Below are 27,860 nucleotides of genomic sequence, written 5' to 3'. Positions count from 1 at the left end.
GCAACGCCACGTTCTCCGCTAGTTGGGCTATAGTTCTGTGCATCCCATCTATTATCCCTCTTCTAAAGAGGAGTGACCAGCCCTCTTTTCCAGTCACATGGGATTATTCGCTACGCAGACGAATCTCAATGAGTAGGAGCTAGGAAAGGAGCTAATTCCGTGGCGTGTTCAGTTTAAAATGTAAGTGAAATTCGTGACTCTCTTTATGTTGACATTGTCCTCCGACGAGCAAGTAAGCGCGTGGAGAAATGTCGCCAAAAGATACGAATGTGTGCCGGCAGAGGAGCAGAGGGCGGTGCGTGCGTGGCGCGCGCTGGGTGTGCTGGGCGTGCCAGCCGCGACGCGTCGGCTGCCTGTGGCGGCTGCCCGGGACTGGGGCTGTGGTGGCGGCGGTGGCGGCGGCGGCGGCGGCGGCGGCGGGGGGCCACAGCTCGCAGTGCTGCTGCTGACGCGGGCAACCGCCGGCGCGGCCTTCGCTGCGCTCGCCAAGGTGCGGCCTTCTCCTTGCGCACACAGCACTACTATCTAGCCAGCAACTCAGCGCTGAACTTGGCCACGCTGTTCGGAAAACTTCTCGCTTCTCATCAGTCGTATCACAGTCACATTTAGGGACGCCCCAATATTGGTGTGTGGCGGAGGGTACTTGGGGTAGCACCATCTTTTTTTCCCTCTTCCCGATGCCAGTCAGGAATGACGCGAGGTAAGAATGATTCTCGGTAGAGCTCCGTACTAGTTGTAATTTCTCTGACATTCTTCTCGTGGCTGTTTCGCGAGACATATATCTACTCTGTAGGAATCAACATGGATTCCGGAAACAGCGATCGTGAGAGACCCAAATCGCTTTATTTGTTCATGAGACCCAGAAAATATTAGATACAGGCTCCCAGGTGGATGCTATTTTCCTGGACTTCCGGAAGGCGTTCGATACAGTTCCGTACTGTCGCCTGATAAACAAAGTGAGAGCCTACGGAATATCAGACCAGTTGTGTGGCTGGATTGAAGAGTTTTTAGCAAACAGAACACAGCATGTTGTTATCAATGGAGAGACGTCTACAGACATTAAAGTAACCTCTGGCGTGCCACAGGGGAGTGTTATGGGACCATTGCTTTTCACAATATATATAAATGACCTAGTAGATAGTGTCGGAAGTTCCATGCGGCTTTTCGCGGATGATGCTGTAGTATACAGAGAAGTTGCAGCATTAGAAAATTGTAGCGAAATGCAGGAAGATCTGCAGCGGATAGGCACATGGTGCAGGGAGTGGCAACTGACCCTTAACATAGACAAATGTAATGTATTGCGAATACATAGAAAGAAGGATCCTTTATTGTGTGATTATATGATAGCGGAACAAACACTGGTAGCAGTTACTTCTGTAAAATATCTGGGAGTATGCGTGCGGAACGATTTGAAGTGGAATGATCATATAAAATTAATTGTTGGTAAGGCGGGTACCAGGTTGAGATTCATTGGGAGAGTGCTTAGAAAATGTAGTCCATCAACAAAGGAGGTGGCTTACAAAACACTCGTTCGACCTATACTTGAGTACTGCTCATTAGTGTGGGATCCGTACCAGATCGGGTTGACGGAGGAGATAGAGAAGATCCATAGAAGAGCGGCACGTTTCGTCACAGGGTTATTTGGTAACCGTGATAGCGTTACGGAGATGTTTAATATACTCAAGTGGCAGACTCTGCAAGAGAGGCGCTCTGCATCGCGGTGTAGCTTGCTGTCCAGGTTTCGAGAGGGTGCGTTTCTGGATGAGGTATCGAATATATTTCTTCCCCCTACTTATACCTCCCGAGGAGATCACGAATGTAAAATCAGAGAGAGTCGAGTGCGCACGGAGGCTTTCAGACAGTCGTTCTTCCCGCGAACCATACGCGACTGGAACAGAAAAGGGAGGTAATGACAGTGGCACTTGAAGTGCCCTCCGCCACACACCGTTGGGTGGCTTGCGGAGTATAAATGTAGATGTAGATGTAGATGTAGACGAAGTAATATCTTCCACAACTTTTCCTGTAACGCACGCTTTCGAAATTTCAAAGGTAAACATCTCTGCGGAGCACAGTGCCTCTCTTGTGACGTCTGCCACTTGAGTTAATTACCGGCCGCGGTGGCCGAGCGGTTCAAGGCGCTTCAGTCCTGAACCGCGCGACTGCTACGGTCGAATGGTTCAAATCCTGCCTCGGGCATGGGCCCATAGTGCTCAGAGCCATTTGAACCATTTGGAGTTAACTGACCATCGTAGTAACGCTCTTCCGCCGAGTGAACCATTCCTTGACTTCGTTGGACTTTCTCTCTCTTTTCTGTTAATCCTACTTCGTAAGAGTCCCGGACTAACGAACAGTACTCAGCACTCGGTAGAACGATTGTTTTTATTCCTTCGAATGCTCGTGGATTAACTACATTTCTTCAAGATCCCTACAGTGAATCTCAGCCTCGCATCTGCTTATCCTACAACTTGTTTTATGTGGTCATTCCACTTTCAGTCGCTCCGAATGGTTATTCCTAAGGCTCTTATGGCAGTTACTGTTTCCATTCAGTACGCGGTGCAGTCACATTAATGTGACCACCGCCTGTGTTCGATGTCAACGGTAAGTAACCACTTACAGACGGCAGGTAACAGCACTAGCAGGCTAGGGTACAAAAAGCGTGTCGGTGGACGCGGAAAACAGTGCAGTCGTTATAGTAATGCGGAAACGGAGCGAATTATCTGATATCCAAAAGGGAATCTCTGGCTTTCTGGCCGAGGGTTGAAGCATTTCTGAAACGGCTACGTTTGTAAACTATTCGCGTGCCGCCGCCGTTAAAGTACACCAAGATGACAAAAATCGTGGAATACCTCCTTATATCGTGTCGGACGTCCTTTTGCCCAGCATAGTACAGCACCTCGATGGACATGGACTCAACAAGTCGTTGTCCGCCCCTGGTAGCTCAGTGGTCCCATATTTCGGCCTTTTTCGTCGACTACAGTTACATACATACCAGTCTGCCAGATACGCGCCCACCTAGGACTAAGGATTTTTACAGCCTGTTGCCGCGCTGTGTTCCCCGGAATGTGATGGAGACCAAACATCCTTCCATCCAGTGGCCCATAGTGTGGACTACCGTCCACCAGCCCTTCCTTCAAATGGTTCAAATGGCTCTGAGCACTATGGGACTTAACATCTGTGGTCATCAGTCCCCTAGAACTTAGAACTACTTAAACCTACCTAACCTAAGGACATCACACACATCCATGCCCGAGGCAGGATTCGAACCTGCGACCGTAGCAGTCGCGCGGTTCCGGACTGCGCGCCTAGAACCGCTAGACCACCGCGGCCGGCGCCCTTCCTTCCTACGAACGTCCGGGCACTGTGGTGTCACATAGTCAACGGGAAATTTGCCACGAAGCAGCGCCTGCTTGTCAGAATCCCCTCTTTGTCTCCGTTGCCAGCAATTGGACACTGATGAACACCGTCTGGCATGCGCCTCATCGCAAGATGTATGGCGCTTCGTGGAGCAAATCATTGCCTGCTATCTCCGGGTGCCACCAGACACAATCGAACCTCGAATGTTTCTATACCCGGAGGACAGACATTTTCCCGCAGCCAAATGTCATGCTATTACGTGGGTCAAAGGGTGGGCGGTCGCTTATCTCTTTCATGAGGGACCTAAATCCCAGCCATCCTGATTTGGGTTTTCCGTGATTTCCCTATATCGTTTCAGGCAAATGCCGGGATGGTTCCTTTGAAAGGGCACGGCCGATTTCCTTCCCCATCCTTCCCTAACCCGAGCTTGCGCTCCGTCTCTAATGACCTCGTTGTCGACGGGACGTTAAACAACACTAACCTAACCTAACCTAAATCCCGCCTCGACTTCTGGACATATTTAGGAACAGCCCATGCTGCTCTAGAAAACACGCCACGTTACCGAACATTATTTGCTAACTATCTTCGAGCGGTCTTTCTTAGACCTCCACTGAGTTGGGGGGTGCCTGGCTCAGAGGGCACCTACCCCTCCTCCCCCGGCGGTGTCTGAGTTTCAACCGCCTACGATCTATTCTACTTCTCACCTCCGCGGATGGGAGAGCGCGTCGCAGATTGCGCGGATTTTATTTCTTTTTGCTTTTCCTTTATTTTTCTTTAAGCAGAATTTATATTTCTTTTCTCTTTCGCCGATGTGTTCACATAATTTCATGCTATTAGTGAATATTACAAAAATACATGCAAATAAATAAATAACAACGCCTTCCACTACTGTTGACTCCTGTGTCTCTCATTTCGCTAAGCACCGCAGGCTCGGTGGTGGTGAGGAGGACACTGTGGCCAGGCCTCGGGTTTCGACCCCTGCCCACTTTGCCCCCCGAGCCCCCCAGAGATTTTTTCCGCTCAGGGACTGGGTGTTGTGTTGCCCTTATTATCGTTATTTCATACCCATCGACACGCAAGTCGCCGAAGTGACGTCAACTCAAAAGACTTGCACCAGGCGAACGGTCTACCCGACGGGAGGCCCTAGCCACACGCCGGCCGCGGTGGCCGTGCGGTTCTGGCGCTGCAGTCCGGAACCGCGGGACTGCTACGGTCGCAGGTTCGAATCCTGCCTCGGGCATGGGTGTGTGTGATGTCCTTAGGTTAGTTAGGTTTAAGTAGTTCTAATTTCTAGGGGACTTATGACCTAAGATGTTGAGTCCCATAGTGCTCAGAGCCATTTGAACCATTTGAACCTAGCCACACGGCATTTCCATTTCCAACAAGTCGTAAGAAGTCCCCTGCAGAAATATTGAGCCATGCTGCCTCTATAGCTGACCATAATTACGAAAGTGTTGCCGGTGCATAATTTTGTGTACGACTGACCTCTCGATTATGTCCCATAAATGTTCGTCGGGATTGATGTCGGGCGCTCGAATTCTCCAGAATGTTCTTCAAACCAATCGCGAATAGTTGTGGCCCGGTGACAAAGCACATTGTCATCCGTAAAAGATCCATCGCTGTTTGGGAAGATAATGTCCTTAAATGACTGCAAATGGTCTCCAAATAGCCGAACATAACCATTTCCAGTCAATCATTCGTTAAAAACGGCGTGTTCAGTTCTGTCTGTAAGAAAGTCCTAAATCGAATCAAAGCATTGGTCCGAGAATCGACAATCTCGAGTTTCGTTCACTGAACGATAGTTTAGAGCTGTATCGATACTTTGTTTCTATACATATGGTATCAGTATTACTGCTAAGTATTCGATATGTTCATAATATGGTAAGAAATGTGACAGTGATTTTCTTTTTTTTAGAAATAAATGATACAAAGCTACATTTTGTTGTTATTTTATTGCGACTGGTTCCCTGGTCTTTCTGTCCTCAGTCAAGGCGTCAGTCTGCACTCCGTGTTCCGAGAGTTACAGAAATTATTATTTTATGTCGACATCACCACTCTCAATTTGCTGGCCGTTGTACCCGAGCGGTTCTAGGCGCTTCAGTCTGGAACCGCGTGACAGCTACGGTCGCAGGTTCGAATCCTGCCTCGGGCATGGATGTGTGTGATGTCCTTAGGTTAGTTAGGTTTAAGTAGTTCTGAGTTCTAGGGGACTGATGACCTCAGATGTTAAGTCCCATAGTGCTCAGAGCCATTTGAACCATTTTGAATCATTCTCAATTTGTTGGTTTTTGTATGGGAAGTTGGGGATCCATATTTTAAAGGGGGTTTTTAATGATTTTTTATGGTAGGTGACTTTACCTCTTGACATAATGTTTCTTTATTTTAGCGATTAAGAATATTTTTGTCTCTAGTTTGCAATGCTTAAGACTACCCCTGATCCTGGTAACTTGAAGTTTTATTGATGCAGAATGCATACGCTATGCATGTGTCCAAAATTTAGCTGTTTCACTCCGTGTGGCGGAGTTTTAACGACATGTTTTGATCCTTTGCTTTTCATGTAATCATTTTACATATTCTTTGTGTTTTATATGGGGGTGCTTTTATTTTATTTTATTTTTGGGGTTTTATGTGTCTGCATTGGTTTGGTTACATACATTTTAATTACTGGTTTTAAGTACTTCTGTTTTTCGAAAACGCGCCTTAAGCCGGACATGCGCACCACCTGTGTACTTCCTGCCGCAGTAGACGCGACACCTGTATCTCGATTTGTCACAGTAATTTTTGTGTGCGCACCGGTACAGACATTGTGCCGTGCGTGTCTCGTACCGCGGTTTTGTAAGCGTGTCCTTATCTTCTTATTTTGTTCTGCCACGGCGGAGCCGGCTAGTGTGCCAAAGGTCCACTTCATGGTTTAGATGTTTCATCTCATATGGATTATATATCCGATTACCTTGGTGTCTATTTTACATAATTTGTGGTTTTAAGATTGATGGGTCCCGTATTCAGGTACTTTTACACACACTGATAATGCCCGAAATGTGTGAAACGCGCAATTGACGATAAATAATTTCGCAATTGTGGCTGTTTTAGTTCTGAAACACTTTTAAACCGGTTGCTGTAACAGCCTGCCACGATGGAATGGGAAAATTTTCAAATAAACAACATTGTGTAGAACATTGAGAAGTGTTTCCTATTTAATTTTGGTATAATGTTCTGCTAAGCACCGACGGAAAATTCGGTCAGATAGTGTTACAGCTACGGACCCAGCAATAAAAATCCTTTTCAAATATAATCGATAGGATTATGTAACATAAGAGTACTAGTTGTAAGTTGGCTGCTTCAGTGTTGGTAGCGCTGTGTAGCGCTTTGCATTGGATCTCTGACTGCGCTTTCTTTGTGAGGACTCGTTGTTGGAAGTTAATCGCTAGTAATGTTGGGCAGTTGGAAGTTAGTTGCCAGCAGTGATGGATGAACTGTTGGGCAGTTGGAGGTGAAGAGCCGGCAGTGATGGATGTTAAATGTGAGAAGTTAGCATTGATGGAGGGTAGAGGTCTGAAGTGTTAGCGTAGGCTAACGATGTTCTACTTGGAGATTGAATATTATTCATGGTTATATACCTTTGTACTAGATGTCAATGACGATTTATATTCCGTGTTTGAAATGGATGTCACATTAGTAAGGAAAAAAATACATTATTTGGTTTGCAACAAAATCTTTCCTTTGCTAACCACATCCCTATTAGTAGTTAGTGACTTTAGTAGTTAGAATCTTTTATTTAGCTGGCAGTATTGAAGCTCGATGTATTGCAGTAGTTCGCGTAACGGAGATTTTTATGAGGTAAGTGCTTAATGAAATGTATAGGTTATTGTTAAGATTTCTTTTTAGTCAGGGCTATTCTTTTGAATTAATTATTTGAAGTCAGGTTGTAATTTTTTTGAGCAGTCAGACTACGTTGCGCCAGAATATTGTGGATCAGTGTTGACATGATAAGAAAAGAGTAAAGAGGATGTAGGTTCAGTGCGTTCAGTTTCACTCAGTTGATTCAGAATCAAACAACGTAGAAGTTTCATCTTCTCAGTCATTCAGCAATTTAAGAAAAGACACACACATTTAAATAATGAAGTTTCACCGTATGGTCTGGCGATGTAGCGCAGTGGTGAGGCAATGGACTCATTTTTAGGAGGATGTCGGTTCAAAGCCCTTTTCGGCTGTGTAGAATTAGGTTTTCCCTAATCTCCCGAAATCGCTTAAGGCAAATGCCGGAATGATGATCTTTAACACGGCACTGTGGAGTGCCTTCCCCATCTCGAATTTCTACTGCAAGATACACATGTGATTCCTGTGGTTCTTACATCCGTCCACAACACTGTACTTTAACATGAGAAAACGACCGCGGGGATAAAACAAAGGGTTCAGAGAAGATATACGGTCCTTAAGCCGTCGAACAATTGAGACCTCTCGATGATTCAAAAATTGCGTCGTAATCGCTGCTACTGCCAATTATTGTTTGCTATACATTTTACAATGTAAGTTGTTATGAAAGAAGAATGAATGTAATTTGATGTTGTTTACTGTATTGTTCTGTTTCTTCAAGACTACATTCATTCATTGGACTATCAGACCAATTGTGTGATTGGATTCAAGAGTTCCTAGATAACAGAACGCAGCATGTCATTCTCAATGGAGAGAAGTCTTCCGAAGTAATAGTGATTTCAGGTGTGCCGCAGGGGAGTGTCGTAGGACCGTTGCTATTCACAATATACATAAATGACCTTGTGGATGACATCGGAAGTTCACTGAGGCTTTTTGCAGATGATGCTGTGGTGTATCGAGAGGTTGTAACAATGGAAAATTGTACTGAAATGCAGGAGGATCTGCAGCGAATTGACGCATGGTGCAGGGAATGGCAATTGAATCTCAATGTAGATAAGTGTAATGTGCTGCAAATACATAGAAATATAGATCCCTTATAATTTAGCTACAAAATAGCAGGTTAGCAACTGGAAGCAGTTAATTCCATAAATTATCTGGGAGTACGCATTAGGAGTGATTTAAAATAGAATGATCATATAAAGTTGATCGTCGGTAAAGCAGATGCCAGACTGAGATTCATTGGAAGAATCCTACGGAAATGCAATCCGAAAACAAAGGAAGTAGGTTACAGTACACTTGTTCGCCCACTGCTTGAATACTGCTCAGCAGTGTGGGATCCGTACCAGATAGGGTTGATAGAAGAGATAGAGAAGATCCAATGGAGAGCAGCGTGCTTCGTTACAGGATCGTTTAGTAATCGCGAAAGTGTTACGGAGATGATAGATAAACTCCAGAGGAAGACTTTGCAGGAGAGAAGCTCAGTAGCTCGGTACGGGCTTTTGTTAAAGTTTCGAGAACATACCTTCACCGAAGAGTCAAGCAGTATATTGCTCCCTCCTACGTATATCTCGCGAAGAGACCATAAGGATAAAATCAGAGAGATGAGAGCCCACACAGAAGGATACCGACAATCGGTCTTTCCACGAACAATACGAGACTGGAATAGAAGGGAGAACCGATAGAGTATGGATGTAGATGTAGATGTAGATTTGGTTTCATTTAAGCTGAGTCCGCCTCCGTAGCTGAGTGAAGCGTGCGTGGCTGCCATGCGGAGCACCCTGGTTCGTTTCCCAGTCTGCCAGGGATTTTTTTCTTGGTGAGAGGACTGGAAAGGGTGCATTCAGCCTCGTGATGCCAGCTGAGAAGCTGTCTGAATAAGAAGTAGCGGTTCCATGTCTGCTAGACCGATAACGGCCGAGAGAACGGTATTCAAATGGTTCAAATGGCTCTGAGCACTATGGGACTCTACATCTATGGTCATCAGTCCCCTAGAACTTAGAACTACTTAAACCTAACTAACCTAAGGACATCACACAACACCCAGCCATCACGAGGCAGAGAAAATCCCTGACCCCGCCGGGAATCGAACCCGGGAACCCGGGCGTGGGGAGAACGGTGTCCTGATCCCCATTCCTCCATACCTCGACCATATAACGCCAGTAGCTGAGGATGACACGGTGATCGGTCGTTCCAGACTTACCCTTCTGTGGCCAGAACGACGGTGCTGTTTTTATTTAAACCGAAACAAACAGTGCATCTTAGAGATGCTCCGTGAACAAAGTTTTTGGGCAAGACCCACTACTAACGGAGTTTTGATATGCGAAATTATACTTCGGAGTTAATCTCATCTTACGGCTTTGTGACAAGAGTTAGGCGACACAAGATGATATCATTTTTGCCTTTTCATATTCTAATTATGTTAATCAAACAGAAGTTCGAAATTCTAGAAAATTACTCCGTAAGTGACTTAATGCCACTCATTACATTATTATCACTGCTTACTGTAATTTTGCTGCGAACATCAAATTATCTCTGTGCTGAAAATATACATTCACGCAGAATCTGCGAAGGTCTCTCGCTTATATTTCCAGCCGCTGTTTCTGTGCCTCTTCTCCGTAAAAGTACTCATTATACTCGTAAATAACTAATTCTAGTAAATAATAAAGAACCACCATGCCTCCTAGCAAATGATGAAATTCGATGCTAAAGGGGCAGTAAAAGATTCAGACCGGTAACCACCGAAATCCAGTAGAGTATTTAAAGTTCTATAAAAAGAGAGACAGATTAGGGTTTAGCATCCCATTACGACGAAGTAATTTGAGATTGAGCTCGGATTGGGGTAGGTGGGGGAGATAAATTGGCTGAGTCCTTTTCAAAGGGACGATTGTGGCACTTGCCTTAAGTGATTTAGGAGAACCAGCAACCTGAATTTAATAGTCAAAGAGTAAGCTATCGACACAGGCAGTACGGCATTCCATTATACAGCGTGATTAAGCTGCTCCTAGCGATGTCGTTTTATGCAACTCGCAGTGTTAAAGCTGGCCTTCAAAAAGCACACCCAGGTTTTCATGCTCTCTCGCTCGCTACGCACAAAATATTGGTCCTACAGAAAAGAATGAGCGGGACCTTTTTGTAGGAAATTTAATGTAGTTAATTTTTGTACAGGGATACGATTTCGCGAGAGTCCGTAGTTTTCGAGTTATTCAAGAAAAAGATACAAAAGTGACATTCAAACGTACGCCCACTGGTCAGGATTTCTAGTATTTTATTCATGGCTTTCCCTCATACCACTGTACAAACATTTGTGACTGCACGAATTATTTCCTACATTCGACCTTTTCTGGTCTTCGTTGATTGGCCTTATTACGCCACAGGCTTACTCGGGACTTACAAATTGTGAAATTGACGTTTGTGTAAATGTTATCTAGTAATTTTGTTAATTTTAACAGCATAAAATAAACAATTGCATCGTACTATTCGTCAGGCCTTCTGACTACGAAACTAATGTGCTTTTAAGGGTTAAGTTTGGATCGAATTGTCAACGTAATGACTTTCAGCGTAGCTTTTACCAAAAGTCGTTTTTCTTTCGTTACCCTCACGGGTACGTCTAAACTAATAACGTTAACGAAATGACTGTCTATGCTGATGGTGTATTAGCCCAATCAACAGAGACCAAAAAAGGTCGAATGTCGGGAATAGTTGGCATAGTCGGGCATTTTTATACAGTGGTAGGAGGGAGTGCCACGTACAGCATACTAGAAATCTTGACTCGTGAGGGGTGAGTGTGAGAGCGGCGGTGCGTTTGAAGGCCACTTTTGTACGTTTTTCTCGTATAACTCGAAAACGGTGGCCTCCAGCGAAAACATATCTCAGTACAAAATTTAACTACATTAAATTTCCTGCATATAGGTCCTGCTCATTATTTCTGTAGGACTAATAGTTCGCACGTAGCGAGCGAGAAAATATGAAAATCCCGCGTGCGGTTTTCGAAGGTCAGATATAACATTGCGGGTTGCATAAAACAACAGCGTTTGGGGCAGCTGAATCAGCCTGTAAAATGCTGTCAGAATAAAAAAGGTCAACAAACTGTTTTCAGCATTTTATAACAATGTAATCTAGTGAAGAAATCATTAGAAAAATGTTCGAAAATCAGAAAACATTGCTTAAGTGAAAGAGATGTCTCACCAGAGACGAAATGCGGTTAGCTGTGCAAGAGGAATTAAAAGGTTATCGTGTCAGAAAATGATCAAAACAGGACAGCGTTTTTATCTTTACAGATTTTCTATGGTGTGTAAGTTTTAGGTTCCAGACAACCAGCAAGTGTTCAAGTGTGGAGGTGATTTCTGAATGAAGTGGTATTGGGACATCTGGAAGCTCACTTTTAATTTGTAAATAAGATATACAAAACTGCAACCAGTAACTTTTTTGAATAATTATGTTTTATTCCATGAACCGGTTTTTGAACCTTTTCAGGTTCATCTTCAGATGGTTTCAGGAAGTTACATAATTATTGCTAGCATAGCGCTGGGTGCTGGTTCTATGACAAAAAGATGGAACACACTTTAATGTATCGCCATGACTATGGCTTATCTGCCGATGTGGATATAAATTTAGTTTTTTACTTACTGCGACAGTATAGGCGGCTTTTTTCAGTTAGTGTCCATCAGTCTGCCTCCATTTTGATGTCCAGTTGTTACATCACTAGATACACTTCCATACAAACTATATTAATTTACACTCTGACAGCGAGACTTTTCCAGCATCCAGCATGCGCTTTACAACTGTTGCTTGTAACAAAGATCTTGACAGAAAGATATGGCATAGGCCTACTCTGCTCAGAGATGTAATTCGTTCCTCTTTACATGTATTAAAGCCGATATAAGGGCAAATATTTTAATCAGACTGGCGACAACATGAGAGCACAAAATAAAATAAGTAAATAAATTAGTACAAGAACAAACTTCAGCTGATCTGATATCTTATTTCTATTTGTATATTACGTATAATACAGGCAGTTGTAATTTCTTCATGTGAGTCCTGTTGCAACCCGTCAGCGCACGTGAGATCATACAGGATGAGGCGAATAAAAGTGGCCCGGAGAACGGAGTTCCAGGGTGAAACACAGCACAGGAAAGGCAATACTGAACTAAGCTGGCAATAGTAGATGTTGATTGAAATAGTTCAAATGGCTCTAAGTACTATGGGACTTAACATCTGAGGTCATGCCCGAGGCAGGATTCGAACCCGCGACCGCAGCAGCAGCGCGGTTCCGGACTGAGGCGCCTAGAACCGCTCGGCCACAGCGGCCGGCGTAGACGTTGAAAGTGACTACTATTCATCTCTTGGCACTTTTGGGCCCTGGGCAGCAAGTTGCTGAAGGCAGATCGAAGCTGGACTGCCGGAATTGCTACAGTGTCATCCAAAATGTTCTGCTGCAGTTTTTAAGGACTATGAGGGTTGTTGCGATACGCCTTAAACCTGAGGGCTCCCCACACAGAGTAATGGCACAGTGACAAATCAGGTGACCCGCGGGGCCAGCTATGGCTGCGACCACACTGACCTCTGGTAACAACTCTGTCAGCGGTGAAGATTTTATAAATGTGCTCCAAGGTTCGGCAAGCTGTATGGACAGTTGCTCCAACCTGTTGGAAGTAATTGTAGGTCTTTTCATCCCCGGTTAATAATGCCACAAATTCACGTCCAATCGTATCCACTCCTCCGGACCACTATTATTTGCTCCACCCTGTAGAACACGCGCCTTTAAGGATAAGAAAGTCCTCGTCATTACTTTGAACAACCGCTGCATAATGTAAAAGTTGCTGTTTGGTCCACTGTTTTTTGTCCAGTTTCATTTTGGCCATCCTTTATAAAAGAGATAATAACAATGAACAGAGAGGCCATATTTGTTGTGTGCATCTACTGGCTGATGCCGAGTGCTCGAACATCTTCCCTAGGGCTTTCAAAAAAAATTCATCGTCTCCTTTGGCAGTTAAAATTATTTGTTTTTAAAAAAAACTCCTGAAAATTCAGCCCTTCACCATTTAGAAGTGGAACACACCGAAAGTGACACAACAGATTGAACATGAGTTGTCGTAGGTAGGGGAAGTAGATCTACATATACATCCACGTGATTACTCTGCTGTTCACAATAAATTACCTGCAAGAGGGTTCAATGAACCAACTTCATGCTGTCTCTCTACCGTTCCACTCTCGGACGGCACGAGGGAAAAACGAGCACTGAAATTTTTCTGTGAGAGCCCTGATTTCTCTTATTTTATCGTGATGATCATTTCTCCCTATGTAGGTGGCTGCCAACAGAATGTTTTCGCAATCGGAGGAGAAAACTGGTGATTGAAATTTCATGAGAAGATCCCGTCGCAAAGAAAAACGCCTTTGTTTTAATGATTGCCACTCCAACTCACCTGCCGGCCTATGTGGCCCAGCGGTTCTAGGCGCTTCAGTCCGTAACCGCGCGACCGCTACGGTCGCAAGTTCGAATCCTGCCTCGGGCATGGATGTGTGTGATGTCCTTAGGTTAGTTAGGTTTAAGTAGTTCTAAGTATAGGGGACTGATGACCTCAGATGTTAAGTCCCATTGTGCTCAGAGCCATTTGAACCATTTGAACCAACTCACTTATCATGTCTGTGACATTATCTCCCCTATTTCGCGATAATACAAAACGAGCTGCCCTTCTTTGTACTTTTTCGATGTCACCCGTCAGTCCCACCTGATGCGGATCCCACACCGCACAGCAATACTCCAGAATAGGGCGGACAAGCGTAGTGTAAGCAGTCTCTTTGGTAGACCTGTTGCAGCTTCTAAGTGTTCTGCCAGTGAATCGCAGTCTTTGGTTTGCTCTACCCACAATATTATCTACGTGATCGTTCCAATTTAGGTTATATGTAATTGTAATCCCTAAGCATTTAGTTGAATTTACAGCCCTCAGATTTGTGTGACTTATCGCGTAATCGAAATTTAGTTGATTTCTTTTAGTACTCAAGTGAATAACTTCGCACTTTTCTTTATTCTGGGTCAATTGCCATTTTTAGCACCATACAGATATCTTATCTAAATCATTTTGCAAGTCGTTTTGATCATCTGATGACTTTAGAAGGCGGTAAATAACAGCATCATATGCAAACAATCTAAGACGGCTTCTCAGATTGTCTCCTATGTCGTTAATATAGATCAGGAACAGTAGAGGGCCTGTAACGCGTCTTTGGGGAACGCCGGATTTCTGCCAGATTTCTAGACAGAATTTCGTTGTGGAAATTATTAAAAGCATCTCGCATTGAAGTACGCGCCATATTTCGGACTTCTGTAAAACTTTGCCAATCTTGGGGATTTTGCGTCCTTTTAAATAAGCATGCTTTTTTCGTTGCTTCTGCAACAACGATCTGACCCGTTTTGTGTACCATCGGGGATCAGTACCATCACTTATTAATTTATGTGTTATATACCTTTCAATTGCTGTTGATACTGTCTCTTTGAAAACATTCCACAACTGTTCTACACTTACATGATCAGATCGAATGAGTGAAGACTCTCTTAAAAAGGAGTTAAGAGCATTTTTATCAGCTTTTTTAAATAGGTATACCTTGCGTTTCTTTTTGATTGTTGTAGGTGTTACGGTATTCAGCCTAGCAGCAACTGCCTTGTGGTCGCTAATCCCTGTATTCGTCACAACACTCACTATTTGTCCATAATTATTTGTTGCTAAAAGGTCAAGTATGCTTTCGCAACCATTTACGCTTCAAGTGGGCTCATTAACTAATTGTTCAAAATAATTTTCTGAGAAAGCATTCAGTACAATTTCGGATGATGTTTCATGCACGCCGCCGGCTTTAAACGTGTAATTTTTCCAGCATATCGAGGGTAGATTGAAGTCACCACCGACTATAATTGTATGAGCGGGCTATTTATTTGAAATGAGACTCAAGTTTTCTTTGAACTCTTAAGCAACTATGTCTTCTGAGTCGGGGGGAGGGGGGGGGGGGTCGGTAAAACGATCCAGTTAATAGTTTAGTCCGATTGTCAGGTATAACCTCTACCCATACTATTTCACACGAACTATCTTCTTCAATTTCGCTACAAGGCAAACTACCTCTGACAGCTATAAATACTCCACCATCAACCGTATTTAATCTATCCTTTCTGAAAACTGTTAGATCGTTTGCACAAATTTCGGCTGAACTTATTTCCAGCTTTAGCCAGCTCTCTGTGCCCAGAACTGTTTGAGCTTCGTTGCTTTCTATTAGGGCTCGGAGCTCTGGTTCTTTCCCAACACAGCTACGACAATTTACAACTACAATACCAATCGTTTCTACAACTACCTTACTGTGTTTTACCTGCCCATTTTTAGACGGACGCCCCTTATGTGGTTCCCTGAGACCCTCTAACCTAAAAAACCGCCCAGTCCCTTCCACACAGCCCCCGCTTCCCGTGTAGCCGCCTTCTGTGCATAGTGGACTCCTGACCTACTAAGTGGAACCCGGAAACCCACCACCCGATGCCGCAAGTCAAGGAATCTGCAACCTACAAGGTCGCAGAACCGCCTGAGCCTCTGATTTAGACCCTCCACTCGGCTCTGCACCAAAGGACCGCAGTCGGTTCTATCGACGATGCTGCACATGGTGAATTCCGCCTTAATCTCGGAAGCAAGACTGCAGTCTTTACCATTTTTTATGATAAATCCAGACAACAGGTTCGCCTTCCTAAACAGTCTCTCCAGCACTTAAAAATTCTGTAATAAGCACTCACAGAATATATTCTAACATAACAAATGGTACAAATACCTCAAGTCAGCCGGCCGCGGTGGTCTCGCGGTTCTAGGCGCGCAGTCCGGAACCGCGCGACTGCTACGGTCGCAGGTTCGAATCCTGCCTCGGGCATGGGTGTGTGTGATGTCCTTAGGTTAGTTAGGTTTAAGTAGTTCTAAGTTGTAGGGGACTGATGACCACAGCTGTTAAGTCCCATAGTGCTCAGAGCCATTTGAACCATTTTGAACCTCAAGTCATAAAGCAAAACAATCCACTGGAAAAAATAAGATGGGTTTGTTCATAGACTTAGGAATCCTCTATCATAACATGTAAACAATAAAAAAAATAACATCAATTTAAATTTGAGGTCCATTATTTGAACTACATGGTAGTTAACCCCACTGGTGTAGAGACACAGAAATCCAACGTGTAGTATTACCGTTGTATAAGAGGACTGACTTTTACTGGAGGAATGCTTCAGTAGGGCGAGGATCATGCATTTATATTACAAAAGGCGACACAGGACCTTAGTAGATTAAATGAAAAAAACACTTTGAAATACCACCTATTGAATTAACTGGGCTTCATATCGATAACCCAGTGGTAGTGTAGACACTTTTTTCAATATTTTAACAGACGTTCTCAATACTCTTAACACGAAAGTCAAGATAACTTTGTGTGGAGACATAAACGTAAATACCATGAATGAAACTAGTAGCAACCTCATAAACATCCTTTAAAGGTTTAGCATGTCCCTGTCCGTAAATAATGAACAAAAATTACTAAATTGACTTCATCAGTAACGTAACATGTAACCGCAAATACGGTCAGTGAAAAGCGTCATATAGCCGCAAAAAGCCGCGCGGGATTAGCCGAGCGGTCTAAGCAGCTGCAGTCATGGACTACGCGGCTGGTCCTGACGGAGGTTCGAGTCCTCCCTCGGGCATGGGTGTGTGTGTTTGTCCTTAGGATAATTTAGGTTACGTAGTGTGTAAGCTTAAGGACTGATGACCTTAGCAGTTAAGCCCCATAAGATTTCACACACATTTGAACATTTTTTTGGCTGCAAAACTGTACAAAACCAAAAAAATAATAAATTAGTAGACTTAGCTAGAGTACCAATGTGTGTGCTGAAATAATGCATACAGTCTACACAAGTAAGAACTGAGGGACATGCTCCAGGTACCTCAGATAATAAGATGAGCATTTTACACAAGGCAAAAAAGGGCCCAAATTAGATATCCTTGAAGCGTTGGAAAAGTGAATGTCAAAGCGGCTGACAAACTGCTAGATAAGCATGCAGAATTTAAATATAGTAAATTTTTAAATTTTCTTAACATGTATTATATGAAGTTTATGGTTCAGTTACTGTAGTAAGGGCCGGCCGAAGTGGCCGTGCGGTTAAAGGCGCTGCAGTCTGGAACCGCAAGACCGCTACGGTCGCAGGTTCGAATCCTGCCTTCGGCATGTATGTTTGTGATGTGCTTAGGTTAGTTAGGTTTAACTAGTTCTAAGTTCTAGGGGACTAATGACCTCAGCAGTTGAGTCCCATAGTGCTCAGAGCCATTTGAACCATTTTTACTGTAGTAAGGGAAAGCACTGTTATGTAAAATGTGATGGTAACTGCTCACTGGTATGTTGTGAGCTTGACGTTGTAAAGTTTTAGTACCGTTAGAGGCAGTACAGGTTTGCGTCCAGTAGATGCACGTGACTGTGGGTATGGGTGACAGTAAAGATGCGTAGTACATAGATAATGGCTAGTCGTAGGCATTTTGTATGTGTTGTTGTGGTCTTCAGTCCTGAGACTGGTTTCATGCAGCTCTCCATGCTACTCTATCCTGTGCAAGCTTCTTCATCTCCCAGTACTTACTGCAACCTACATCCTTCTGAATCTGCTTAGTATATTCATCCCTTGGTCTCCCTCTACGGTTTTTGCCCTCCACGCTGCCCTCCAATGCTAAATTTGTGATCCCCTGATGCCTCAGAACATGTCCTACCAACCGGTCCCTTCTTCTTGTCAAGTTATGCCACAAACTCCTCTTCTCCCCAATTCTATTCAGTACCTCCTCATTAGTTATGTGATCTACTCATCTGATCTTCAGCATTCTTCTGTAACACCACACTTCGAAAGCTTCTATTCTCTTCTTGTCTAAACTATTTATCGTCCACGTTTCACTTCCATACATGGCTACACTCCATACAAATGCTTTCAGAAACGACTTCCTGACACTTAAATCTATACTCCATGTTAACAAATTTATCTTCTTCAGAAACGCTTTCCTTGCCATTGCCACTCTACATTTTATATCCTCTCTACTTCGACCGTCACCAGTTATTTTGCTCCCCAAATATCAAAACTCCGTTACTACTTTAAGTGTCTCATTTCCTAATCTAATTCCCTCAGCATCACCCGACTTCATTCGACTACATTCCATTATCCTCGTTTTGCTTTTGTTGATGTTCATCTTATATCCTCCTTTCAAGACACTGTCCATTCCGTTCAACTGCTCTTCCAAGTCCTTTGCTGTGTCTGACAGAATTACAATGTCATCGGCGAACCTCAAAGTTTTTATTTCTTCTCCATGGATTTTAACACATACCCTGAAATTTTTCTTTTGTTTCCTTTACTGCTTGCTCAATATACAGATTGAATAACATCGGGGAGAGGCTACAACCCTGCCTCACTCCCTTCCCAACCACTGCTTCCCTTTCATGCCCCTCGACTCTTATAACTGCCATCTGGTTTCTGTATAAATCGTAAATAGCCTTTCGCTCCCTGTATTTTACCCCTGTCACCTTCAGAATTTGAAAGAGAGTATTCGAGTCAACATTGTCAAAAGCTTTCTCTAGGTCTACAAATGCTAGAAACGTAGGTTTGCCTTTCCTTAATCTTTCTTCTAAGATAAGTCGTAAGGTCAGTATTGCCTCACGTATTCCAACATTTCTACGGAATCCAAATTGATCTTCCCCGAGGTCGGCTTCTACCAGTTTTTCCATTCGTCAGTAAAGAATTCGTGTTAGTATTTTGCAGCCGTGGCTTATTAAACTGATAGTTCGGTAATTTTCACATCTGTCAACACCTGCTTCTTTTGGGATTGGAATTATTATATCGTTCTTGAAGTCTGAGGGTATTTCGCCTGTCTCATACATCTTGCTCACCAGATGGTAGAGTTTTGTCAGGACTTGCTCCCCCAAGGCCGTCACTAGTTCTAATGGAATGTTGTCTACTCCTGGGGCCTTGTTTCGACTCAGGTCTTTCAGTGCGTTTTGTATGTCTGTAACGTTATTATGTTTAAGAGTTGATGTTGAATCTCCGTCGGCAATGCTGTATGATACAGTAATGAATGTGGTCATAGCAAACTAAGAGGCAGTCTGTACTATAGTGTATAAGTTTTTCCATTCGGTTGGAACAAATAAATATGGTGGTATTTGTAGGGCCACATTCGTATGGAAAGGGGTTCATGATTGTGACTAACCTGTAGACAAAATCCATGCCTTGGAATTTCACTAGAACTTTGTCAGCATGACCTTACATACATATACCACAGTCTACATCGAGTAAATTCTTTCATGTCTGGATCAAATATGATTTGTTAGGTAGTTTTGGTTATTAATGGCATTTAATATCGCCGTAGGTAGCCTCTTGTAATTAAAAATGCATTCACACTGGTGTGTAAGCAACAAGTGATTTGTAACATTCCTACTACATAGTAGCTAACACGAGATGTATGAGGGGGTTCGAGTTTGAGTTCAAAATCTGTAATGGGTGTTAGGGCATAGGATCGCCACACAGTGAGCTGTATTATACTAGGAATAACTGGGCTAATGCATTTCAAGGTGATATAATATATAGCGCCATGTCACAAGTAATGTCCTTAATAATTAGCACGTAATGATTATTTGTGTGTTGAAACTTACGGAGGTATCACATATGGTGACATTGTTGGCACAATTGCATACATACCTGCACTACATTTTTATAATACGTTCATGTCTTGTTCATGACACCTCGTAAGAAACAAGAGATTTTGTTTTAATAACAGAAGTTTTAACGCTTGATACGAAAGGTAGTAAGGGGTTCGAGCCCACATCACAGGCGTTGAATGACACAGTACGCGTTTGTCACACAAAAATGTGCTTTGCTGTATGTTTCAGCGGTACTTATGGTTATTCACTTTCTGAGCAAAAAGCATATGTTGTTATATTACTAGCGCGCTTAGGATGCGCGCATACTTTATCGTTTGATACACCTGTTCAAATGTTTAAGACCAAAATATGCACGCCTCATATTGGCGCGTATTATTTGTAACATGCTATTTTGTAGTGTAGCCCTATGTAAAGATATATTACCGGCATTTTAAATAATCCTTTTAAATGGTTCAAAAATGGTTCAAATGGCTCTGAGCACTATGGGACTTAACTTCTGAGGTCATCAGTCCCCTAGAACTTAGAACTACTTAAACCTAACTAAGCTAAGGACATCACACACATCCATGCCCGAGGCAGGATTCGAACCTGCGACCGTAGCGGTCACGTGGTTCCAGACTGAAGCGCCTAGAACCACACGGCTACAGCGGCCGGCATATCCTTTTACTTATGATCATTATTTATGTGTGATCAATGCACAAATATGGTTTGGCTTCGCGCCATAAATGATGATAGCGTCGGATGATACTCAATATGGTGCTGTGTAATGTTTACTTAATGCGTGTGAGTTTGTTACCAAAAGTTACACTAATAATGTAATTTGTATACTGAACTGTTTTATGTCTTACGCCTTATTTCATTTTCAGACAGTATGTAAACCACTACAGCTGAAATTTAGATCAATGCAACTGAGACAGACGAAACACAGAATTATCTAGTTTCATCATTAATATGGAAGTTCCTCAGGGTAGCATATTCCTTATATACACCAGTGACTTTCCCAACAGTGTTAATCATGTGGAAAAAAACACGCTGTGACTCTTTGCTGATGACAGCAATATTACAGTCAAAGAAAAAAAAAAAAAGAGAACCTCCTTACACTGAAAATAAATGAAGCATTCAATAAAGTTACAGTTGGTGAATTTACAATAAAATGGCATGGAGCATAAGGAAAAGAAATGCCATGAATTTAAGTTTGAAGAGGGATGACGACAGTTAAATGAAATGTAGATCGCACCTCTACAGACCGCGTAATAAACACAGAATTTCTCGGAATGAATATTGATTCTGTACTGCAGTGGTGTGAACACAATAAGATACTTGCAAATAGAATTTCTTCAGCATGTTATGCCCTAAGATCCTGTCAATCAATGTGACATACTGTTCGTATGTACACTCACAAGGGGAGGCCACGACGTTTGGAACGTGGATTTACTGCAAACTTCGTACACTCGTAGTACTCCATTAGGACAACAAAATGTGTAAGCAGTAGCGTGTACTTCTCATGCGTTATTGAGAAAATCGCAAGATAATTTCGGTCGTCAAATATATACACTTGTGAGTGGCCGTTTTTACTATGAAGCGCCGGCAGCCGAGTGGGCAGTCTGGCGCCGGCAGTGCTGCGAGGCGGTCACGCGCCAGAGCGCTGCGGGCGAGGCGCGCACGGTGTGTTTGTGTTTACTTCGGCCGCTGTAAGTGCCGTTTTCCTTCTAGACCACCATGGCGCACAACTATCGGAAGAAGACATTACGTTTCAACTTTTGTTCCGACTTCGCTCGACCCAAGGCCCTGGAGGTAGAACGATTTATACGCGATGAAGTTAAAATACCGCCAACGGATCTAATTGGTATCCACTTGTCCATAGTTAGCAGTACCGTCTACGTCAAAATGATCAACGATGCGGCGTGCGACAAGGTGCTTCAAGAGGCAAAACGTGGACTGCGCTTCTGTCATTCCGACGGCAACGTCGGACCCGTTACCGTCGACCACGCAGGTCTCGGCACACGGACGATAAGGATCTTCGAACTGCCGTTCGAACTACCTGCAGACGTCGTCATCGAGGCGCTCCGTCCCTATGGCAACGTTCTGGAACATGTTGCCGAACGATGGGTCCAATTTCAGACCTATCCAGTTTTAAACGGTGTTAGACAGGTCCGCATCGAGTTGCAGAAACACGTGCCTTCCTATCTACGTATCGGAGGCTGCCGTGCCATTATAATGTACGACGGCCAACCTCGGACCTGTTCCGGTTGCGGGAAAGAAGGTCACCCACGGTCTGAATGCATTCAACGACGTGTCGCGCAGCTCCCGTTGTCGGAAGCGTCCGTCACACCCACGATGACCGCCCTACGAGTCACTTACGCAGCGGCTCTTGCCACGTCTACAGTTTCGTCCAGTCCGTCGCCCGGTCCTTCCGATCGGCACGCCCCACCGTCCCAGTCACCAACGGACGGTGCAGACGTCCCACCTGACAACCTTGCCGCCGAACAGGCTCCCGCACCGGACGCTGAGGAGACCAGTACATCTTCACAACACCTGTTTGACAATTTCATTGTACCCACCGACGCCTTCGAACCAGGTCGACGCTCGTCCTTGCCGTCGTCCGACACTGAGGAACACGTGCGCAACAACGCTCGCCACGTAGGCGCAAACGCCGTCGCCGTTCACCCACGGGCTCTCAGAGCGTTGCCACCCGCGACGACGAAGACGACACCCAAGCAGCCGACATTTCCATGCAGAGGTCGGCGGACAACTTTCACGATGAACACGACGTTTCGCAGGACGGGACCACTATGGAGGTCGCCACGCACAATGTAACGATCGGTGCGCCGGTTGAGACGCCTGTCTCCCGCCGACAACTCCAGATCTCTCTCACCACGACGCAATTCCCATGGACATTGGACAGACCCACGGCACAGGAGCATGGGCCGACGACATTGAGGAAGGTGCGCCCCCTCCTCCGGATGAGTTACCTCCGCCGGACGAGGCTGCCTGTTAACATCAAAAGCGAGGCATTGCAGCTGATGGGACGGGACTTCCTGTCGGTGCCCTCCTCTTACTTCCCTTGGTGATGGTAGATGCGCGTCCACCACCACTGAAACAAACATACCGGTTTGCCACACTGAACATCAACATGATCGGCACTGCACCCAAGCTGCAACTCCTATGTGACATGCTTCGGGCCTCTGACGTCGACGTCGCCCTTCTTCAGGAAGTACGCGTTGCCACACTACCACCAGTCTACGGCTACGACTCATACACGTCCACATGTGATCAATCAGGGCGTGGAGTGGCTTTCTACATACGCGAAGGAATCCCACTCACGGTCACGGACACGACAATCCTTCCCTGTGAAAGAGGCATGGCTGTTACCATCTTCGACACGCGCGTCATCAATATCTACGCTCCGTCTGGCTCCACGAACCGTCGGCAGCGGTCCACATTCTTCGGACATGACGTGGCGCCCCTGTTTTCTGGACGCTATGATCGCCTTATCATGGGAGGCGATTTCAACTGTGTCCTCCATCCGCAGGACCAAGTACCTGGTTATTCGCCATGCCCGGCGCTGCTCACCTTAATCGAAGATTTTCATCTAGTGGACGTTTGGGAGAAAATTCATGGCAATACCCCCGGTTTTACCCATTATACAGCACATTCTGCGAGCAGACTGGACCGGTTTTATGTCTCTGCTCACCTCGGCAATGAAGTCGCCCAAGCTGAACGATGGCCCCTTGCATTTTCCGACCATTGCGCCGTCATTTGCTCCCTGGTTCTGCCACCTCAGTCAGTGTGGCGCAGCAGAGGTTACTGGAAGCTTAATACCCCCCTCCTTAATGATCCACACTGCCGACAATGTATTGCCACTACATGGGCGTCTTGCGAAAGACGCCTTTCGCAGTACACATCCACGTTCCATTGGTGGCTCAAATGTGCCAAACCTGCGATCAGAAAGGCCTTCATACAATGTGGCAAGGAAGCAGCAGCATGGCATCGAGACACCACAAATTTTCACTACGCCGTCCTCCGTGAGCTCGATGCGCTCCCTCCATCACCTGACACCCACAGGGAACGACAACGTACTAAAGCTCGTCTCCTCTCTCTTCAACGTGCACGACTGCATGGTGTCGTGGTGCGTTCCCGACGAAAAGACCTCCTCCACGACGAAACCCCATCCACAATCCATGCCGCATCCGACCATAGTCGTCGACGTCGGCTTCTCGTCCCCAACATCACGACCTCCGATGGTGTTCACCACACAACACAGGCGGCGGTCGTGTCCGCCTTTGCTGAACATTATCGCCAATTTTATGATGATGAACCGATGGCGACGCCCATTCCTGATGATCTCCGTCCTTCCCCTGATCGGACCCTCACCGTAGCGGAGTCAACGTCCATGATGTCTGCAATCACCGCAGAAGAGGTGGTAGATGCGATCAACAAAGGGGCCAAGAACAAATCACCCGGACCAGATGGTCTCCCAGTGGAGTTTTACCGGGCGTTCACCACGTTAATGCTTCCTCGCTGGACGGAAATGATTCAGGAACTCTTTACTCCGTCCTTCCCAATTCCACCTGAATTCGTGACTGGCATTCTTCTACCTGTGCCTAAACCGAAGGGAGGGTCTCATGTCTCTGCATATCGCCCCCTTACACTACTGAATGCAGACTATAAAATCTATGCACGCCTCTTAGCAGCGCGCATACGCACCGTCTTACCTACGGTCCTTTCACCTGAGCAGACTGCACGTGGTTGTGGGGCCACCTTACAAACAGCCCTAGGAGAATGCCGTGACCTCATTGCACTGGCGTCGGTTTGTCGCCTTCGTGCAGCACTGGTATCCGTCGATTTCACGAGTGCCTTTGATCGCGTTCGACACCCATTCCTCCTCATGGTGGCGACACGTATGGGGTTCCCATTGCTTTTTGTCGATGTCATTCGCCGGTTACTCCTTCCCGCGGTCTCGATGGTACAAGTCAATGGGAGGCTTGTAGGACCGATTCCTATACGCCGCTCTGTGCGTCAAGGATGCCCTATGTCTACTTTACTATATGCCATTGCACTTGAGCCCCTCATCACTGGACTTACCTCTAGACTGCAGGGCCTCACTTTGCGTGACCACACCTTTCACTGTAGGGCTTATGCGGACGATCTCCTCTTTCTCACCTGTTCCTCCACGGAACTCAATGACGCCATCCAATGGATCCACCAGTATGGACGTCTTTCTGGTAGCATTCTTAATGTCCGTAAATCGACTATGATGCACATTGGGCGCGGCCTCCCGGCTATGGTGCCGACCCCACTCCCAGTTAGTGCCACCCTTCGTTACTTGGGTATCGAATTTACGAGCTCCACACACCGCACAGTGGCCTTGGCTTACCGGCGGCTTTTGCAGTCGATTCGGCACCATGTCCGCGGTCAAGTGCACCGTAACTTAAACCAACTCCAACGTGTGTCCTATGTCAACATCTATGTCGCCCCTAAACTGGTACACGTCGCCCAGATCCTCCCAATGCCGTTACTCCTTGGCCGCCGCATCCAATCAGCCTTTGGATATTTCGTGTCAGCAGGGGCACTTTTCTAAGTCCGCTAAAACACTCTAACACTGCCACCTGCAAAAGGTGGCCTCGGACTCGTCAACGTGCGGGCACGCTCTTCTGCACTCTTTGTCCACACTCTGTTGCGGCACTGGCAGGGGCCGGTCCCGTCCTTAACACGCAGTCTCTTAGATATCCTCCGACCAGCTTCTCTCGATCCACCGATCAATGTGGCACCTATTTCTCCATTATTGTACTACGTCGCGAATTGTTTCATAGAACTCAGCTACGTTCGGGCCGATCTTCCAGTCACCCGTCCTCCCCGTACAAAAGATTATTATCGTTTGTTTATGCTGTCCAACCCTTGCGACTCCATGGTGCTACAGCATCCTGACATTAACTGGCGCACGGTTTGGGGGTGTGTGCATGCACCCTTTTTACCGTCGTCTGTGTCTGCACTCTGGTATGTTTTAGTCTATGGAAAATTCCCGACTAATAGTCGACTTTATCGCATAGGACTGGCCACCTCCCCACTCTGCCCTGACTGTCAGCTCGAAGACACCGACGAGCACCGTCTTACGTGCCCCCTGAAACAAAACGTATGGCTCCTCATCCAACGAATCGTGGGCTTTTACCTCCGTGCCCCGCCAACGACGGTAACCCCGGATTTCCTGTTGTTGCCCCAGACATTTCACTACCCTCTTGCTAAGCACCATACCCTAATCTGGTTTCGAGGACAGGCTTTAGAATATCTCTTTCGGAGTGGTCCGCATACAGTCCTTGACGTCTGGTACAAAGTTGTCACCGCGCATAGCACCCTCACCCGAAAACCATCTTACCGACAAACTTTTGCCGGTTATCTCCGCAGCGTCTTCCTCGACCCCCCTCAAAGTTGGGGTGTACCATGCCTACCTGTCACATGATGCAACACCCTTATCGACGTTCTCATGCATCGACCAAAAACAAACACCTTTTTCTTTTTAAAGGAAGAAGACAGAATATGTTATATTTTGTTGTATTTAATGTTTTTCTTTTTTAATATTTTTGTTTTGTTTAACTAACAGTCATTTGTATATTTTTAAATGGTACCTTGAAGAACTCTTGCATAGTGAATATATATGTACTTTTAGTTTGTTCAATACAAATTTTTAAACAAAAACAAAAAAAAAAACAAAAAGAAAGGAAAACAGGATATGTTCTAATTTGTTGTATTTCATGTTATTCTAATCATTTGTTTACCTAACACTCATTTGTATATGTTTAACTGGTACCTTGAAGAACTTTTGCTTTGTATATATATATATATATATATATATATATATATATATATATATATATGTACTCTCCGTTTGTTCCATAATAAAGATAAAAAAAAGAAAAAAAAGCGGTCTAAGGCGCTGCAGTCGTGGACTGTGCGGCTGGTAAAAAAAAAAAAAAAAAAAAAAAAAAGTGGTGAGCGTTCAAGCCCCGTAATCGCGGGGTCGCTGGATCGAGTCCCGCTAATTAGTTTTCTTTTTCTTTTTTTAATTTCTAATATAGTCATTTTCTTTACTATTTATATTACAATTGATGTAATGGGAAAAATACATGCAATCGAATGAAATTTTATTAAATTTACAATATTATTTGGCAGTCTACAAATTTTTATTATCACAAATAATGTAATATTCATAACTACCGACTAGTAAACGACCAAACGCGTAAAGTGATACTGAAAATGTACGCTTGTCCGTGTCTTCAAAATTGTTCGTATTTAATCGAAAGAGAACGAGAATTTGCTTCTCGTGAAGACGTTATTAAAATACACTCGATACTGCATGACCAATGATCAGCGCCGATATTTAAGGAAATGCTGCGCTATGCATGATTTGCTTCCAAATTATCGGCTGAAAGAGAGGTTTTTGAAAATGTTAACGAGGTTTGTTTTTCCACAGAAAACCTCAAAAGACCTTGCGTCTGCGGAAACATAGCATTTATTCAATGCAGCTGGCGCCGTTTAACTTTGTTTTTCATGTATTTACGAAAAATACCATCCCGCAACTTGTAATCGTAATGTCGAAAGCGACGATTAGTTGTACATCTTTCGAAAGCCGTCTGTGCCGGTCAAAACTTGGAGGTAACAAGTCGTTTCGGGCTCCTTCCAGGTATAAGGGATTTCTCAAATCACGGACAAGCATACATTTTCAGTATCACTTTATGCGATTGGCCGTTTACTAGTCGGTAGTTACGAATATTATATTATTTGTGATAATAAAAATTTGTAGACTGCCAAATCACACTGTAAATTTAATAAAAGTTCGTCCGATTACACGTATTTTTCCCATTACATCAACTATAATATAAACAGTAAAGAAAATGACCGTGTTAGAAATAAATTTAAAAAAACTGACGAGAGGGACTTGATCCAGCGAC

Source organism: Schistocerca americana, chromosome X, assembly GCF_021461395.2.
Source record: "Schistocerca americana isolate TAMUIC-IGC-003095 chromosome X, iqSchAmer2.1, whole genome shotgun sequence".
Classification (NCBI taxonomy): Eukaryota; Metazoa; Arthropoda; class Insecta; order Orthoptera; family Acrididae; genus Schistocerca; species Schistocerca americana.
The sequence above is the reverse complement of the archived record's forward strand: the minus strand, read 5'-3'. Positions refer to the sequence as shown.